The 17,068-nt window shown below is 40.5% G+C and overlaps 12 non-coding genes across 12 annotated transcripts; all 12 read right to left on the reverse strand.

The window, feature by feature from the left end:
• Positions 1-1,348: 1,348 nt before the first annotated feature.
• On the reverse strand, positions 1,349-1,541 carry LOC143457517 (U2 spliceosomal RNA). The gene has a single exon (XR_013117211.1). It is a non-coding gene; the product is annotated as a U2 spliceosomal RNA (small nuclear RNA).
• A 583-nt stretch (positions 1,542-2,124) lies between these two features.
• LOC143457519 (U2 spliceosomal RNA) lies at positions 2,125-2,317 on the reverse strand. Its single transcript, XR_013117212.1, has one exon. It is a non-coding gene; the product is annotated as a U2 spliceosomal RNA (small nuclear RNA).
• A 583-nt stretch (positions 2,318-2,900) lies between these two features.
• Positions 2,901-3,093, reverse strand: LOC143457520 (U2 spliceosomal RNA). The gene has a single exon (XR_013117213.1). It is a non-coding gene; the product is annotated as a U2 spliceosomal RNA (small nuclear RNA).
• Positions 3,094-3,676: 583 nt separating this feature from the next.
• LOC143457522 (U2 spliceosomal RNA) lies at positions 3,677-3,869 on the reverse strand. Its single transcript, XR_013117215.1, has one exon. It is a non-coding gene; the product is annotated as a U2 spliceosomal RNA (small nuclear RNA).
• A 583-nt stretch (positions 3,870-4,452) lies between these two features.
• On the reverse strand, positions 4,453-4,644 carry LOC143457901 (U2 spliceosomal RNA). The gene has a single exon (XR_013117557.1). It is a non-coding gene; the product is annotated as a U2 spliceosomal RNA (small nuclear RNA).
• Positions 4,645-12,006: 7,362 nt separating this feature from the next.
• Positions 12,007-12,199, reverse strand: LOC143457523 (U2 spliceosomal RNA). Its single transcript, XR_013117216.1, has one exon. It is a non-coding gene; the product is annotated as a U2 spliceosomal RNA (small nuclear RNA).
• A 583-nt stretch (positions 12,200-12,782) lies between these two features.
• On the reverse strand, positions 12,783-12,975 carry LOC143457524 (U2 spliceosomal RNA). Its single transcript, XR_013117217.1, has one exon. It is a non-coding gene; the product is annotated as a U2 spliceosomal RNA (small nuclear RNA).
• Positions 12,976-13,558: 583 nt separating this feature from the next.
• On the reverse strand, positions 13,559-13,751 carry LOC143457525 (U2 spliceosomal RNA). The gene has a single exon (XR_013117218.1). It is a non-coding gene; the product is annotated as a U2 spliceosomal RNA (small nuclear RNA).
• Positions 13,752-14,334: 583 nt separating this feature from the next.
• On the reverse strand, positions 14,335-14,527 carry LOC143457526 (U2 spliceosomal RNA). Its single transcript, XR_013117219.1, has one exon. It is a non-coding gene; the product is annotated as a U2 spliceosomal RNA (small nuclear RNA).
• A 583-nt stretch (positions 14,528-15,110) lies between these two features.
• Positions 15,111-15,303, reverse strand: LOC143457527 (U2 spliceosomal RNA). Its single transcript, XR_013117220.1, has one exon. It is a non-coding gene; the product is annotated as a U2 spliceosomal RNA (small nuclear RNA).
• A 583-nt stretch (positions 15,304-15,886) lies between these two features.
• On the reverse strand, positions 15,887-16,079 carry LOC143457528 (U2 spliceosomal RNA). The gene has a single exon (XR_013117221.1). It is a non-coding gene; the product is annotated as a U2 spliceosomal RNA (small nuclear RNA).
• A 583-nt stretch (positions 16,080-16,662) lies between these two features.
• Positions 16,663-16,855, reverse strand: LOC143457530 (U2 spliceosomal RNA). Its single transcript, XR_013117222.1, has one exon. It is a non-coding gene; the product is annotated as a U2 spliceosomal RNA (small nuclear RNA).
• Positions 16,856-17,068: the final 213 nt, after the last annotated feature.

Genomic DNA, 17,068 nt, shown 5'->3' on the forward strand with positions numbered 1-17,068 from the left:
CTTGGTTCTTGCACCGTGATCCCGATTTGAGTACCATCATTTAGATGGATGAGTTGTCTTGTTGAAAATCTTCTTTTAAAGAAGTGCATTTGTTCTGCACTGTTTTCTGCCTTGAAGGTGATGGAATATAATTTTCTTATGTGGTTGATTTGAGTGATACCAAAGATTTCTTTTTTGGCGTGTGAGAATGGTCCTTCCGCCCGGAAGAGGTTCATGAAGTCGCTTATGTTGAAGGGGTAATCGGTTGGGCATTGTACCTCGAAGTTGAGGGTACGAACCTGTTTGAAAAGAACCATTTTTGAATAATGGTATTCGTTAGGGGGATTTCCGCAAAAAAGGCGGGAAAAATTGGCGTGGTTAGGCTAGGCCTAGTTAGAAAGCCTTCTAAAGGCGTTCTAACGTAATTAAAAGGAGAAACCTTGACTTTTTTAGGTTATATAACTGATATTTAGGCTAATTACCAAAAATCAGAACTTAAGATAGGGTATTTCCTAGGTTCTAGGCAAATGAAAAAAAAGCCGGCAAATTTTCCGACTTTTTAGGTTTAGCTCTAAAAAGAGCTTTTTGTTGAAAACTGAGAAAACTTTCTGTGAGAAAGTTTTAGATAATTACTTTATAGAGATTTTAAACCATAGATAGCTCACTAAGACTGTCTGATCGCTGAGATATTCTGAGATATAGATCTGGACCTGAAGAGCTCGAAAAACACGTCCGAACCCGACTGATACTACACTTGATCTTAGCTCTTGAGAGCCGAGAAGCGATACCTCTACATCTTCCCGGACTCTTTTTATTCTTCTCAAAATCCTCCTCGACCTCCAAACGTTCCTATATCGCCCGCCACAAGACGCCAAACTGACGAACTCAACCAGCCAGCAGACAGACGACAATCTTCTGGCCGCCGCCCAGTCACATGATTTGCTGCTTGATGGTTATTGGACCGTGACAGTGGAGATATTTTGTGTCTATCCCGTGGAGGCCATTTCTTGCATTTTTCAGCTTTTTGCTATCAAACTGGGAAATACCCTAAAACGATCGCTTTCATTAGTACTCACAACAAATGTAGTAACAGCAGCAGCAGCACAGTTGACTTGAAGAAACTTTCACAAGATAAATCGGGGATTTATCCATTTTATCAAACCATTCCTGCTGTCACACAGGGCCGACAGTCAATTTCTCATTTTACCGGTGACGCAGGTGTACAACATTTATCCCATAGACATTAGTCGATCATCGATCAATCCATCCGCCCATCGTCTTTTTTTTTTTTTTTTTTTTTTCCTCCTCCTCCTCTTCTTCTTCTTTTCTTCAGACTACTTTAATACAAACAAGAGTATCCCACCAGGGTGGGAGATGGGCCGAAGCAGCAGGTACTGCAATAGCTGCACAACCCTCAAACGAGCAGGCGCAAGCGCCTAGCGTCGTTCACCGTTCAAAAATCCGTTTAATCGAAGAGCAGTTCAATGAACTGCGTCCCAGGGATTAAACTGAGAAGAACAGATACTACACTTGATCTTAGCTCTTGAGAGCCGAGAAGCGATACCTCTACATCTTCCCGGACTCTTTTTATTCTTCTCAAAATCCTCCTCGACCTCCAAACGTTCCTATATCGCCCGCCACAAGACGCCAAACTGACGAACTCAACCAGCCAGCAGACAGACGACAATCTTCTGGCCGCCGCCCAGTCACATGATTTGCTGCTTGATGGTTATTGGACCGTGACAGTGGAGATATTTTGTGTCTATCCCGTGGAGGCCATTTCTTGCATTTTTCAGCTTTTTGCTATCAAACTGGGAAATACCCTAAAACGATCGCTTTCATTAGTACTCACAACAAATGTAGTAACAGCAGCAGCAGCACAGTTGACTTGAAGAAACTTTCACAAGATAAATCGGGGATTTATCCATTTTATCAAACCATTCCTGCTGTCACACAGGGCCGACAGTCAATTTCTCATTTTACCGGTGACGCAGGTGTACAACATTTATCCCATAGACATTAGTCGATCATCGATCAATCCATCCGCCCATCGTCTTTTTTTTTTTTTTTTTTTTTTCCTCCTCCTCCTCTTCTTCTTCTTTTCTTCAGACTACTTTAATACAAACAAGAGTATCCCACCAGGGTGGGAGATGGGCCGAAGCAGCAGGTACTGCAATAGCTGCACAACCCTCAAACGAGCAGGCGCAAGCGCCTAGCGTCGTTCACCGTTCAAAAATCCGTTTAATCGAAGAGCAGTTCAATGAACTGCGTCCCAGGGATTAAACTGAGAAGAACAGATACTACACTTGATCTTAGCTCTTGAGAGCCGAGAAGCGATACCTCTACATCTTCCCGGACTCTTTTTATTCTTCTCAAAATCCTCCTCGACCTCCAAACGTTCCTATATCGCCCGCCACAAGACGCCAAACTGACGAACTCAACCAGCCAGCAGACAGACGACAATCTTCTGGCCGCCGCCCAGTCACATGATTTGCTGCTTGATGGTTATTGGACCGTGACAGTGGAGATATTTTGTGTCTATCCCGTGGAGGCCATTTCTTGCATTTTTCAGCTTTTTGCTATCAAACTGGGAAATACCCTAAAACGATCGCTTTCATTAGTACTCACAACAAATGTAGTAACAGCAGCAGCAGCACAGTTGACTTGAAGAAACTTTCACAAGATAAATCGGGGATTTATCCATTTTATCAAACCATTCCTGCTGTCACACAGGGCCGACAGTCAATTTCTCATTTTACCGGTGACGCAGGTGTACAACATTTATCCCATAGACATTAGTCGATCATCGATCAATCCATCCGCCCATCGTCTTTTTTTTTTTTTTTTTTTTTTCCTCCTCCTCCTCTTCTTCTTCTTTTCTTCAGACTACTTTAATACAAACAAGAGTATCCCACCAGGGTGGGAGATGGGCCGAAGCAGCAGGTACTGCAATAGCTGCACAACCCTCAAACGAGCAGGCGCAAGCGCCTAGCGTCGTTCACCGTTCAAAAATCCGTTTAATCGAAGAGCAGTTCAATGAACTGCGTCCCAGGGATTAAACTGAGAAGAACAGATACTACACTTGATCTTAGCTCTTGAGAGCCGAGAAGCGATACCTCTACATCTTCCCGGACTCTTTTTATTCTTCTCAAAATCCTCCTCGACCTCCAAACGTTCCTATATCGCCCGCCACAAGACGCCAAACTGACGAACTCAACCAGCCAGCAGACAGACGACAATCTTCTGGCCGCCGCCCAGTCACATGATTTGCTGCTTGATGGTTATTGGACCGTGACAGTGGAGATATTTTGTGTCTATCCCGTGGAGGCCATTTCTTGCATTTTTCAGCTTTTTGCTATCAAACTGGGAAATACCCTAAAACGATCGCTTTCATTAGTACTCACAACAAATGTAGTAACAGCAGCAGCAGCACAGTTGACTTGAAGAAACTTTCACAAGATAAATCGGGGATTTATCCATTTTATCAAACCATTCCTGCTGTCACACAGGGCCGACAGTCAATTTCTCATTTTACCGGTGACGCAGGTGTACAACATTTATCCCATAGACATTAGTCGATCATCGATCAATCCATCCGCCCATCGTCTTTTTTTTTTTTTTTTTTTTTTCCTCCTCCTCCTCTTCTTCTTCTTTTCTTCAGACTACTTTAATACAAACAAGAGTATCCCACCAGGGTGGGAGATGGGCCGAAGCAGCAGGTACTGCAATAGCTGCACAACCCTCAAACGAGCAGGCGCAAGCGCCTAGCGTCGTTCACCGTTCAAAAATCCGTTTAATCGAAGAGCAGTTCAATGAACTGCGTCCCAGGGATTAAACTGAGAAGAACAGATACTACACTTGATCTTAGCTCTTGAGAGCCGAGAAGCGATACCTCTACATCTTCCCGGACTCTTTTTATTCTTCTCAAAATCCTCCTCGACCTCCAAACGTTCCTATATCGCCCGCCACAAGACGCCAAACTGACGAACTCAACCAGCCAGCAGACAGACGACAATCTTCTGGCCGCCGCCCAGTCACATGATTTGCTGCTTGATGGTTATTGGACCGTGACAGTGGAGATATTTTGTGTCTATCCCGTGGAGGCCATTTCTTGCATTTTTCAGCTTTTTGCTATCAAACTGGGAAATACCCTAAAACGATCGCTTTCATTAGTACTCACAACAAATGTAGTAACAGCAGCAGCAGCACAGTTGACTTGAAGAAACTTTCACAAGATAAATCGGGGATTTATCCATTTTATCAAACCATTCCTGCTGTCACACAGGGCCGACAGTCAATTTCTCATTTTACCGGTGACGCAGGTGTACAACATTTATCCCATAGACATTAGTCGATCATCGATCAATCCATCCGCCCATCGTCTTTTTTTTTTTTTTTTTTTTTTCCTCCTCCTCCTCTTCTTCTTCTTTTCTTCAGACTACTTTAATACAAACAAGAGTATCCCACCAGGGTGGGAGATGGGCCGAAGCAGCAGGTACTGCAATAGCTGCACAACCCTCAAACGAGCAGGCGCAAGCGCCTAGCGTCGTTCACCGTTCAAAAATCCGTTTAATCGAAGAGCAGTTCAATGAACTGCGTCCCAGGGATTAAACTGAGAAGAACAGATACTACACTTTTTTTTTTTTTTTTTTCTATTAACGTTATTTATATTTGAAATAATAAAGACAAAATAATTCAGTTTTCGATTATAGGTTACGATAATTATTTCGTTTGGTTATGTGTGAAAAAATACGATAAAAAATGCAATTTTGTTATTTTGAGTTATATGATGTTCACGGGAATTTTATGATTTAGCAAAATTTCACATTTGGGGAATTCCAAAAAATCATGATGCGAACATTTGGTGGCAATATTCGACATAAAAAAATAATACACAAATGTAGTGAAAGTACAAGTATTACAATGGGTTCCAAGGATAAATTTATATATTAATTGATAATTATCAGTGGAGTGGTTGTTCCAATCAGTTAAGCAATTGGAAAAAGGTTGGGAAAATACAAAAAATTGAAAAAGTTATTTTGAATTATATGATGTTTCGGGAAAATTTATGATTTATCCAAATTTCATATTAGGGGATTTCCAGAGGTTAGTAATTTTGTGGATCCATTGAACATTGTAAAAAACACAAAAAAATGAAAAATACACACATATATGGATATTTAGAGTAAATTAAGTGACAATTATACATATTTAGTTGCATTATCATGTATATATTATGATTTTATTCATTTAAATAATGTTGTTTTCACAAAATAATCATAGTTGTTCATGTTCCATGCATAATATAGTCATATTATGGTCATTACATAAGAGTACATCAGAATAAAGTGTGCATAGAGTTGTCCATTTGGTTTTGGTTTGTAAGGCGATTGTTTTTGTTTCATCGTTGATGGTATTCCAGGTTCATCATTGGTAGTAGATCATTGTTTGGATGGTCGTCATCGGTTTTCATTTCATAAGTGGTTTCAGTTGATGATTGTTGAATGTTGGTTCATCATTCCATGTCAGTTTCGCAGCAGTATTTTTGTTTTTATTTTTTTATAGTCATATTTTTATATTATAAATTGGGGTGATGGAGGTTTGGGAGGTTTGGGAGGGGGTGAGAGAAAAGAAAAAAGGAGGATTATGTACTTTTCTTCAGGAAGTTTAAGATAATTACTTGTATCGTTTATATTTATTTATTATTTTATCATATTTTTTTATTCTATTGGTACATCTTAAGGATGTATTTAGTATTATATATGTTAAATATAGGATATGATGCTATGATAGGTGTCTTAAGGTAAGGTATGGGTTTATTTATGCATATTCCATATTTTTCATTTTATATATATTGTGGTCTAGGTCTATGTATAGTTTATTTAGGTTAACTTTAGTATTATTTCCTGTTTATGACTAAGTAAGCCTATTATATCTGATAGTTATAGTATGTGATGCTGTAACAGACATCTTAGGGTAATTTATATATATATTCATTTATTATGTACAGTATTGTATTATATTATTGTATATATATTGTGGTTTAGTCTTATATATAGGTTATTTAGGTTAATTTCAGTATTATTCTTGTTTATGATCAACTAGGCCTATTTTATCTGCTAAGTATAGGATGTGATGCTGACAGGCATCTTAAGGTATATATATATTGTCGTTTGTTGGGTTCCGAGGATATATTATATATATATATGTTGCTTTCTAGGCCTATATATAGATTATTTAGGTTAAGTTCAGTATGGTCTAATATTCTCAAGTTCTATTTCTATAATTAGAGTAAACTGTCAGTCATCTGTCGTTGCTTTATTTATTTATTTCTCTGTGTTGGTGATCTAGGGATGATTTTATCCAAATCTTGGTTCCGTGAAGTTGATGGTTTCTTCTTTTCTTGGGATGTTGCTTGATTTTTGATGATTTTGAATTTGCATTTTATTTTCCATAATGTTTCCTGCATTTTTCTGTTAGTGTTGGTAATGTATTTATTGCTTTTGTCTTGATTTTCTTTCAGCTGGATGATTTCTTCTCTGTATATTGTTAATAGTTTCCTGATGATGTTGATTTTTGGCATGTCATTTGGAAGTAGGTTGTACATGATGGCTCGTTGTAGATTGGAAAGTTGGGTGTTGGTTTCTTCTTTGATTGTGTCGATAATGTACTTTCTAATAATATTTGTAGTTTTACATTGGAGTAAGACATGATTTATGGTGTCCCTTTCTGTTGAGCAGAGTTTACATTTTACTTTGCGAATTTCATTAGATTTTGTCTTGTATAATTTTTTCTTGTCGTAGAAGGATCCACAGATGAAGGCTTTGTGTGCTACTTTGTATGATAGTGATTGTTCTGCTAGGGTGAAGAAGTTGCAGTTTTTTATTTTTAAAAGAATATTTGTCCATGGAATTGGTTGATCTTGGTCATCTTTGATGTCAGATTGGGTGCATTTTTGTTCCAGAAGGGTACGGTACAATTCTTTTGATGTTGTCGCGTGCATCTTATAGGCCAGGAGGTTGTATTTTTGAAGGATGTCCCATCTTTTTTTCCATGTTTCATTTGGTTTGGGTCGATGCGGTATAGAATTGGAGTAGATGTTTGGATTGATTTGTTTTACGAGGGTTCCCATGTTGTACTTGGCCCATTGTATGAAAAAGGAGTTTTCATAATTATCTTCTTGTATTGTGGTTGTCATTGAGATTAAGTATGTTGTAGCACATTTCATTTCTATGTCTGGTATTTGAAGTCCTCCTTTGTTGTAGGGTGCAATAAGTTGTTTTCTTGCTTGAGGTTCTATGATTTGGGGATACCATAGAAATTTGAAGATTTTGTTTTCTATTTGATTTATAGTACTCTGTCTAGGGTAGAAGATGGCTGCAACTTGTAGTATATGTGGTAGGATGAGGGCATTGATGATATTTTTTCTTCCCAGTAATGATAATCTTCTGGATTTGTGTTGATTTGTTATCTTCTCGATTTTGTTAAGGGTTTGATTCCAGTTGATGTTGGCGGTGTTTTCTGTCATCGAAAAAATGATTCCTAGGATCTTGCTTGTGTTTTCTTTGGTGCTATTTGGGATGATTTGTTTAATTTCATTATAGAGTGGGTCCGAGTTGCAGCAAATGATGGTTTTGTTTTGATTAATTTTTAGTCCTGATTGTCTTGAGAAATTTCGTAAGGTCTCGATTATTTTGTTCAGTGATTCTTTTTCTTGAATGAAGAATGTGATATCATCAGCGTATTGTTGGACCGTCAGATGCTGATTTCCCACAGAGCATCCATGAATGTTGGGATTTTGGATGATTTTATATGTCAGGGTGTTAATAGCTATTATGAATAGCAGCATGCTTAAAGGGCATCCTTGTCTTACTCCTGATTGAACGTTGATTGGGTTGGTTAGGTTTTGACTTATGCGGATTCTTGCTTGAGGATTTTTGTACATGATTTTTATCCATTTGATGATCGTTTTTGGTATGTTCATACGTTTCAGTGTCATGATGATGAATTGATGGCTGAGGTTGTCGAATGCTTTTTTAAAGTCAAATTGTAGGATGGCCAATCTTGATTTTGTGTCCTGGGATTGTTCCATTGCTGCTTGTATATTGAGATGTATTTTTCTAATGTTTCTTCCAGGAAGTCCACATTGTTGGTGTTGAAGGATGTGGTCTTGAACGTACGGTATCAGTTTATTTTTTAGAATCATACTCAGAATTTTATAGTCTGTGTTTAATAATGCTATAGGCCTCCAGTTCTTTATTTCTTCTTTGTTTCCTTTTTTTGGTAGTAGTGTTATGATTGCCATATACTGTGATGGAGTTAGTATTCCTCTCAGATAGGTGTTGTTGTATATTTCTTGCAGTATTGGAAGCAGGATTTGTTGATGTGCTTTATAAAATTCTGTGGTTAGGCCGTCGGATCCGGGGGACTTGTTGTTGTGTAATTGCTCTATTGCTGTCTTGATTTCTTCTTTTGATACAAATGGTGTTGGTTCTTTTTCATTATCTGATGTTATAGGTGGTATTGTTGATAGATATTGTTGGCATTCTTCTTTTGATGGTTGTGTGTCTTGGTTCCATAGTTGATCGTAAAAATCATATGCAATTTGTTCAATTCCTTCTATTTGTGTGATTTTTGTTCCTTGTGCACTGATTAAGCATTGTATGTCTTTTTTCCCTTGTTTCTTGTTTTCGCTTCTGTAGAATAGTTTTGTTGGCTCTTCGGCATCATCAAATATTTTTGTTCTGGATCTTGTCATTGCTCCTTTGTCTTTTTGTACCTGTATTTTCTTTATAGATTCTTGTATTTTCATGAGTTCATTTTGGTCTGTAGGGTTCGTCGAGTTTTTGATAGTTTCTCTTCGATATTGATAGTATATCATTTTTTCCTTTTGTTGTTTGTGTATTTGTTTTGAGAGTTTTTGATAATGTTGTCTCAATTTTCTTTTTGTGTAGTCCCACCATTCTAGGGGGTCTGTTGTTCTTCTCGGGTTTTCGATAAAGTTTCTAATTACAGTATCAGTGCTTGTGTGTTCCATTTCCTGATTGAGAATAGATGAGTTTAGTTTCCATAAGTTTATTTGTCTTCTTCTTGGTGGGGTTGAGAATCTTAGTGCAATTAATGGTCCATATTTGTGATCGGAGAAGTGGTTATTCACATAAGTAGATTGGATGGTCTTGGTCTGTAGATCTTTTGGGATGTAAATTCGGTCTATTCTTGTAGCCGATTTTTTTGTAATATATGAGAAGACGTTCTTTTGGGGATGGAAGCATCGGTAGGAGTCGCATAGTTGAGTTTTGGTGATAAGATTTCTCAGTGTTTCTTGGTCTGGTCTTGCTTGGGTTGGATTTATTGTATCTTCAGAATCAATTATCATATTGAAGTCACCTGCCATGATGATTTCATTGGATGTATTCGTTTCTATGTGTTGTGCCAGTTGTAGGATTTGTTCTTTCCTGCAGAGTACGTTTTGATATGCTCCACCTGATTTCAAATATACATTTATGATTGAGATTTCCTTGTCTGCTATACTTATATTAAGTTGCTGGATTCTATTTTTGATGATAATGTGTTGGTCTTTAAGAAGAAGTCTTTCTCTATTTTTCCGAGTGATGATACAAGTACCATTTTTGAATTGTTTTGTCGTTGTTCTTTTTTCTTCTGTGTTTAGATATATTTCTAGGTTGAGATTTTGTGTCCACATTCGGATGGTTTCCTTGTCGATGAGGTGGGTTTCTTGAAGGCAGAGGATGTCTATTTTATTGTTAACTATGTATTGTTCTATGTCTTGTAGGGAAGGCATGATGCTATTACAGTTTATTGATGCTATTACTATGCTAATGCCCTCCATCGGAAAGATTTCTTCACTTGCTTGTTGTTTGATGTTGATTTAATGAGGGGATGTTGATTTGCTTCTTTGTTTTTTTGGTGTGGGAGTGTCACTGCCCGATGTGCCTCTCCCTCTTTTTTCTTGAACTTGAAATGTTTCAAATGTTTTAATGGTGCTTGGGTTTGTTGAATTTAGTAATTGTTCAAGGTATCTTGCGTTTTCTTCTATAGACGTGGTGGTGTCTATGTCCGTATCCATTATGCTGTTGTTGGGGGCGGTGTTTGTGTCGGATTGATCGTCATCTTCTGGGGAACTATCTGTTTCCATGTTTTTGTTGGTTTTGGAGCTGCATCCCTGCTCGTCTGATTTTTGTTGAGGTTCTTGTTGCGGGGGGGTTTTGTGGAGTCTTGTTGTTTCGTCTTGTTGATTTGTGGAGTTTGTTTCTGATTTGTTTTGAGTGGTGTTGGAGGGTGTATTGAGGACGGCATTTCTATAGGATATGATTCCTTTCCCCGTCGGCTCAGATTGTACTGGTGGAGTTGATTTTTTTGGACATTCTTGAATGTTGTGTCCTATTGCTTTGCAATAATTACATCTGTTTCGTTTCCTTGACGACATAATTATTTCAACCGGTTTCTCATTAATTGTGATTTGTTCTGGAATATTATTTTCTTTAATGTCCTCGATAAGGAGGTGCAGATATGAGTTGCGGAACTCTGGAAACTCTCGGTAATGGCCAAACTGTTGGCGAAGAAGCTTGCCCCATTGTTGTTGTGTGACAATATCGGCGATTTCTTCTAGTGGTGTTTCGAATGGAACTGGGTGGAGGGTGATGGTCGTTGCTGGGGGTCTTGGTTCTTGCACCGTGATCCCGATTTGAGTACCATCATTTAGATGGATGAGTTGTCTTGTTGAAAATCTTCTTTTAAAGAAGTGCATTTGTTCTGCACTGTTTTCTGCCTTGAAGGTGATGGAATATAATTTTCTTATGTGGTTGATTTGAGTGATACCAAAGATTTCTTTTTTGGCGTGTGAGAATGGTCCTTCCGCCCGGAAGAGGTTCATGAAGTCGCTTATGTTGAAGGGGTAATCGGTTGGGCATTGTACCTCGAAGTTGAGGGTACGAACCTGTTTGAAAAGAACCATTTTTGAATAATGGTATTCGTTAGGGGGATTTCCGCAAAAAAGGCGGGAAAAATTGGCGTGGTTAGGCTAGGCCTAGTTAGAAAGCCTTCTAAAGGCGTTCTAACGTAATTAAAAGGAGAAACCTTGACTTTTTTAGGTTATATAACTGATATTTAGGCTAATTACCAAAAATCAGAACTTAAGATAGGGTATTTCCTAGGTTCTAGGCAAATGAAAAAAAAGCCGGCAAATTTTCCGACTTTTTAGGTTTAGCTCTAAAAAGAGCTTTTTGTTGAAAACTGAGAAAACTTTCTGTGAGAAAGTTTTAGATAATTACTTTATAGAGATTTTAAACCATAGATAGCTCACTAAGACTGTCTGATCGCTGAGATATTCTGAGATATAGATCTGGACCTGAAGAGCTCGAAAAACACGTCCGAACCCGACTGATACTACACTTGATCTTAGCTCTTGAGAGCCGAGAAGCGATACCTCTACATCTTCCCGGACTCTTTTTATTCTTCTCAAAATCCTCCTCGACCTCCAAACGTTCCTATATCGCCCGCCACAAGACGCCAAACTGACGAACTCAACCAGCCAGCAGACAGACGACAATCTTCTGGCCGCCGCCCAGTCACATGATTTGCTGCTTGATGGTTATTGGACCGTGACAGTGGAGATATTTTGTGTCTATCCCGTGGAGGCCATTTCTTGCATTTTTCAGCTTTTTGCTATCAAACTGGGAAATACCCTAAAACGATCGCTTTCATTAGTACTCACAACAAATGTAGTAACAGCAGCAGCAGCACAGTTGACTTGAAGAAACTTTCACAAGATAAATCGGGGATTTATCCATTTTATCAAACCATTCCTGCTGTCACACAGGGCCGACAGTCAATTTCTCATTTTACCGGTGACGCAGGTGTACAACATTTATCCCATAGACATTAGTCGATCATCGATCAATCCATCCGCCCATCGTCTTTTTTTTTTTTTTTTTTTTTTCCTCCTCCTCCTCTTCTTCTTCTTTTCTTCAGACTACTTTAATACAAACAAGAGTATCCCACCAGGGTGGGAGATGGGCCGAAGCAGCAGGTACTGCAATAGCTGCACAACCCTCAAACGAGCAGGCGCAAGCGCCTAGCGTCGTTCACCGTTCAAAAATCCGTTTAATCGAAGAGCAGTTCAATGAACTGCGTCCCAGGGATTAAACTGAGAAGAACAGATACTACACTTGATCTTAGCTCTTGAGAGCCGAGAAGCGATACCTCTACATCTTCCCGGACTCTTTTTATTCTTCTCAAAATCCTCCTCGACCTCCAAACGTTCCTATATCGCCCGCCACAAGACGCCAAACTGACGAACTCAACCAGCCAGCAGACAGACGACAATCTTCTGGCCGCCGCCCAGTCACATGATTTGCTGCTTGATGGTTATTGGACCGTGACAGTGGAGATATTTTGTGTCTATCCCGTGGAGGCCATTTCTTGCATTTTTCAGCTTTTTGCTATCAAACTGGGAAATACCCTAAAACGATCGCTTTCATTAGTACTCACAACAAATGTAGTAACAGCAGCAGCAGCACAGTTGACTTGAAGAAACTTTCACAAGATAAATCGGGGATTTATCCATTTTATCAAACCATTCCTGCTGTCACACAGGGCCGACAGTCAATTTCTCATTTTACCGGTGACGCAGGTGTACAACATTTATCCCATAGACATTAGTCGATCATCGATCAATCCATCCGCCCATCGTCTTTTTTTTTTTTTTTTTTTTTTCCTCCTCCTCCTCTTCTTCTTCTTTTCTTCAGACTACTTTAATACAAACAAGAGTATCCCACCAGGGTGGGAGATGGGCCGAAGCAGCAGGTACTGCAATAGCTGCACAACCCTCAAACGAGCAGGCGCAAGCGCCTAGCGTCGTTCACCGTTCAAAAATCCGTTTAATCGAAGAGCAGTTCAATGAACTGCGTCCCAGGGATTAAACTGAGAAGAACAGATACTACACTTGATCTTAGCTCTTGAGAGCCGAGAAGCGATACCTCTACATCTTCCCGGACTCTTTTTATTCTTCTCAAAATCCTCCTCGACCTCCAAACGTTCCTATATCGCCCGCCACAAGACGCCAAACTGACGAACTCAACCAGCCAGCAGACAGACGACAATCTTCTGGCCGCCGCCCAGTCACATGATTTGCTGCTTGATGGTTATTGGACCGTGACAGTGGAGATATTTTGTGTCTATCCCGTGGAGGCCATTTCTTGCATTTTTCAGCTTTTTGCTATCAAACTGGGAAATACCCTAAAACGATCGCTTTCATTAGTACTCACAACAAATGTAGTAACAGCAGCAGCAGCACAGTTGACTTGAAGAAACTTTCACAAGATAAATCGGGGATTTATCCATTTTATCAAACCATTCCTGCTGTCACACAGGGCCGACAGTCAATTTCTCATTTTACCGGTGACGCAGGTGTACAACATTTATCCCATAGACATTAGTCGATCATCGATCAATCCATCCGCCCATCGTCTTTTTTTTTTTTTTTTTTTTTTCCTCCTCCTCCTCTTCTTCTTCTTTTCTTCAGACTACTTTAATACAAACAAGAGTATCCCACCAGGGTGGGAGATGGGCCGAAGCAGCAGGTACTGCAATAGCTGCACAACCCTCAAACGAGCAGGCGCAAGCGCCTAGCGTCGTTCACCGTTCAAAAATCCGTTTAATCGAAGAGCAGTTCAATGAACTGCGTCCCAGGGATTAAACTGAGAAGAACAGATACTACACTTGATCTTAGCTCTTGAGAGCCGAGAAGCGATACCTCTACATCTTCCCGGACTCTTTTTATTCTTCTCAAAATCCTCCTCGACCTCCAAACGTTCCTATATCGCCCGCCACAAGACGCCAAACTGACGAACTCAACCAGCCAGCAGACAGACGACAATCTTCTGGCCGCCGCCCAGTCACATGATTTGCTGCTTGATGGTTATTGGACCGTGACAGTGGAGATATTTTGTGTCTATCCCGTGGAGGCCATTTCTTGCATTTTTCAGCTTTTTGCTATCAAACTGGGAAATACCCTAAAACGATCGCTTTCATTAGTACTCACAACAAATGTAGTAACAGCAGCAGCAGCACAGTTGACTTGAAGAAACTTTCACAAGATAAATCGGGGATTTATCCATTTTATCAAACCATTCCTGCTGTCACACAGGGCCGACAGTCAATTTCTCATTTTACCGGTGACGCAGGTGTACAACATTTATCCCATAGACATTAGTCGATCATCGATCAATCCATCCGCCCATCGTCTTTTTTTTTTTTTTTTTTTTTTCCTCCTCCTCCTCTTCTTCTTCTTTTCTTCAGACTACTTTAATACAAACAAGAGTATCCCACCAGGGTGGGAGATGGGCCGAAGCAGCAGGTACTGCAATAGCTGCACAACCCTCAAACGAGCAGGCGCAAGCGCCTAGCGTCGTTCACCGTTCAAAAATCCGTTTAATCGAAGAGCAGTTCAATGAACTGCGTCCCAGGGATTAAACTGAGAAGAACAGATACTACACTTGATCTTAGCTCTTGAGAGCCGAGAAGCGATACCTCTACATCTTCCCGGACTCTTTTTATTCTTCTCAAAATCCTCCTCGACCTCCAAACGTTCCTATATCGCCCGCCACAAGACGCCAAACTGACGAACTCAACCAGCCAGCAGACAGACGACAATCTTCTGGCCGCCGCCCAGTCACATGATTTGCTGCTTGATGGTTATTGGACCGTGACAGTGGAGATATTTTGTGTCTATCCCGTGGAGGCCATTTCTTGCATTTTTCAGCTTTTTGCTATCAAACTGGGAAATACCCTAAAACGATCGCTTTCATTAGTACTCACAACAAATGTAGTAACAGCAGCAGCAGCACAGTTGACTTGAAGAAACTTTCACAAGATAAATCGGGGATTTATCCATTTTATCAAACCATTCCTGCTGTCACACAGGGCCGACAGTCAATTTCTCATTTTACCGGTGACGCAGGTGTACAACATTTATCCCATAGACATTAGTCGATCATCGATCAATCCATCCGCCCATCGTCTTTTTTTTTTTTTTTTTTTTTTCCTCCTCCTCCTCTTCTTCTTCTTTTCTTCAGACTACTTTAATACAAACAAGAGTATCCCACCAGGGTGGGAGATGGGCCGAAGCAGCAGGTACTGCAATAGCTGCACAACCCTCAAACGAGCAGGCGCAAGCGCCTAGCGTCGTTCACCGTTCAAAAATCCGTTTAATCGAAGAGCAGTTCAATGAACTGCGTCCCAGGGATTAAACTGAGAAGAACAGATACTACACTTGATCTTAGCTCTTGAGAGCCGAGAAGCGATACCTCTACATCTTCCCGGACTCTTTTTATTCTTCTCAAAATCCTCCTCGACCTCCAAACGTTCCTATATCGCCCGCCACAAGACGCCAAACTGACGAACTCAACCAGCCAGCAGACAGACGACAATCTTCTGGCCGCCGCCCAGTCACATGATTTGCTGCTTGATGGTTATTGGACCGTGACAGTGGAGATATTTTGTGTCTATCCCGTGGAGGCCATTTCTTGCATTTTTCAGCTTTTTGCTATCAAACTGGGAAATACCCTAAAACGATCGCTTTCATTAGTACTCACAACAAATGTAGTAACAGCAGCAGCAGCACAGTTGACTTGAAGAAACTTTCACAAGATAAATCGGGGATTTATCCATTTTATCAAACCATTCCTGCTGTCACACAGGGCCGACAGTCAATTTCTCATTTTACCGGTGACGCAGGTGTACAACATTTATCCCATAGACATTAGTCGATCATCGATCAATCCATCCGCCCATCGTCTTTTTTTTTTTTTTTTTTTTTTCCTCCTCCTCCTCTTCTTCTTCTTTTCTTCAGACTACTTTAATACAAACAAGAGTATCCCACCAGGGTGGGAGATGGGCCGAAGCAGCAGGTACTGCAATAGCTGCACAACCCTCAAACGAGCAGGCGCAAGCGCCTAGCGTCGTTCACCGTTCAAAAATCCGTTTAATCGAAGAGCAGTTCAATGAACTGCGTCCCAGGGATTAAACTGAGAAGAACAGATACTACACTTGATCTTAGCTCTTGAGAGCCGAGAAGCGATACCTCTACATCTTCCCGGACTCTTTTTATTCTTCTCAAAATCCTCCTCGACCTCCAAACGTTCCTATATCGCCCGCCACAAGACGCCAAACTGACGAACTCAACCAGCCAGCAGACAGACGACAATCTTCTGGCCGCCGCCCAGTCACATGATTTGCTGCTTGATGGTTATTGGACCGTGACAGTGGAGATATTTTGTGTCTATCCCGTGGAGGCCATTTCTTGCATTTTTCAGCTTTTTGCTATCAAACTGGGAAATACCCTAAAACGATCGCTTTCATTAGTACTCACAACAAATGTAGTAACAGCAGCAGCAGCACAGTTGACTTGAAGAAACTTTCACAAGATAAATCGGGGATTTATCCATTTTATCAAACCATTCCTGCTGTCACACAGGGCCGACAGTCAATTTCTCATTTTACCGGTGACGCAGGTGTACAACATTTATCCCATAGACATTAGTCGATCATCGATCAATCCATCCGCCCATCGTCTTTTTTTTTTTTTTTTTTTTTTCCTCCTCCTCCTCTTCTTCTTCTTTTCTTCAGACTACTTTAATACAAACAAGAGTATCCCACCAGGGTGGGAGATGGGCCGAAGCAGCAGGTACTGCAATAGCTGCACAACCCTCAAACGAGCAGGCGCAAGCGCCTAGCGTCGTTCACCGTTCAAAAATCCGTTTAATCGAAGAGCAGTTCAATGAACTGCGTCCCAGGGATTAAACTGAGAAGAACAGATACTACACTTGATCTTAGCTCTTGAGAGCCGAGAAGCGATACCTCTACATCTTCCCGGACTCTTTTTATTCTTCTCAAAATCCTCCTCGACCTCCAAACGTTCCTATATCGCCCGCCACAAGACGCCAAACTGACGAACTCAACCAGCCAGCAGACAGACGACAATCTTCTGGCCGCCGCCCAGTCACATGATTTGCTGCTTGATGGTTATTGGACCGTGACAGTGGAGATATTTTGTGTCTATCCCGTGGAG

This window comes from Clavelina lepadiformis, chromosome 4, assembly GCF_947623445.1.
Source record: "Clavelina lepadiformis chromosome 4, kaClaLepa1.1, whole genome shotgun sequence".
NCBI classification, from domain to species: domain Eukaryota; kingdom Metazoa; phylum Chordata; class Ascidiacea; order Aplousobranchia; family Clavelinidae; genus Clavelina; species Clavelina lepadiformis.